General features: G+C 32.9%; 1 non-coding gene across 1 annotated transcript; it reads left to right on the top strand.

Annotated features, from left to right (window-relative positions):
- The first annotated feature begins 858 nt into the window (after positions 1–858).
- On the top strand, positions 859–977 carry LOC119592779. Its single transcript, XR_005230465.1, has one exon. It is a non-coding gene; the product is annotated as a 5S ribosomal RNA (ribosomal RNA).
- The last annotated feature ends 156 nt before the right edge of the window (positions 978–1,133 follow it).

Here is a 1,133-nt window from a genome sequence, read left to right as displayed (position 1 = left end):
CGAGAAATAGTAATGAGAAGGATTACCCCTAAAAGTAGCTATAACCAATATCGTTGTATATAGCTTGGAAGAATGATAGATTTTTTTTTATCGCATTATAAAAATCATGAATGATCATTATAATAATGGTAACATAATGATGATAATTTGAACAAAAAATTAACAGTAGTTGTGCTGATAATTGTAATTGTAATCTTACCACTGAAGGTGATAATTGGTAAGTTAATAATCAGATAAAATTTAATGATAGCAATCATGGTAAGAAAGGACATAATACTAATTGAAATCGTTGTCATTTTATGATCATAATAATTACAAGTAGCCAATTATGGATAGGGAGAAATAGATTAGTGACGAGGACATGTTTTCGAGCTTTCTATCTGTCACTTGTGTTCATTTGTAGTTTCCTATTGTGCAAGTTTATGTTTTGAATGTTTTCAAATAAAATTTGTATGTCTGCTTTATCTGGCGCGGAAAGTCTCAAGATATGAATAAAATATTTAACGTGTATAGTAAAATAAGAGCATCTGTTGTTCGCAGGCAGTCACCCATGCAAGTATTGACCAGACCCAACTATTCTTAATTTCGCTGATCAGACGAGAAGCGGTGACTTAACGTGGTACCCTTACCCTTACTTAACTATATCCCTTCATTGTAAAATATACATTTGCTGATGAACCATTCGTCTAGAATTCCTCTTATATGGACGGGTAATATGTGTGTTTCTGTTCTTAAACGTGTCCTAATTATAATGTAATGGTAATGAAGGGTAATTCAAAAACCAAAGTTACATTATATTTAAATGATGAAAGAATCGTGAGCACTGAGATAAATAAGGTTAATAGTACTTTTTAAATTGTCAACGATCATACCACGTTGAAAGCACCGCTTCTCGTCCGATCAGCGAAGTTAAGCAATGTAGGGTCTGGTCAGTACTTGGATGGGTGACCGCCTGGGAACACCAGATGCTGTTGGCATTTTATCATATGAACTAATATGTTACACTTTTCTTTATCACTTTTAACAGCTCTTCTTATACTTGCAAATAGAAAGTAAAGTGATAATGATTCGCCATTTACTAAAGATTTCCTTGAAAAGGAACAAAGTGTCCTAATTATTCTTTAGTCCACTTC

This window comes from Penaeus monodon, chromosome 30 (assembly GCF_015228065.2).
Source record: "Penaeus monodon isolate SGIC_2016 chromosome 30, NSTDA_Pmon_1, whole genome shotgun sequence".
Taxonomy (NCBI): Eukaryota; Metazoa; Arthropoda; class Malacostraca; order Decapoda; family Penaeidae; genus Penaeus; species Penaeus monodon.
The sequence above is the reverse complement of the archived record's forward strand: the minus strand, read 5'-3'. Positions and strand labels throughout refer to the sequence as shown.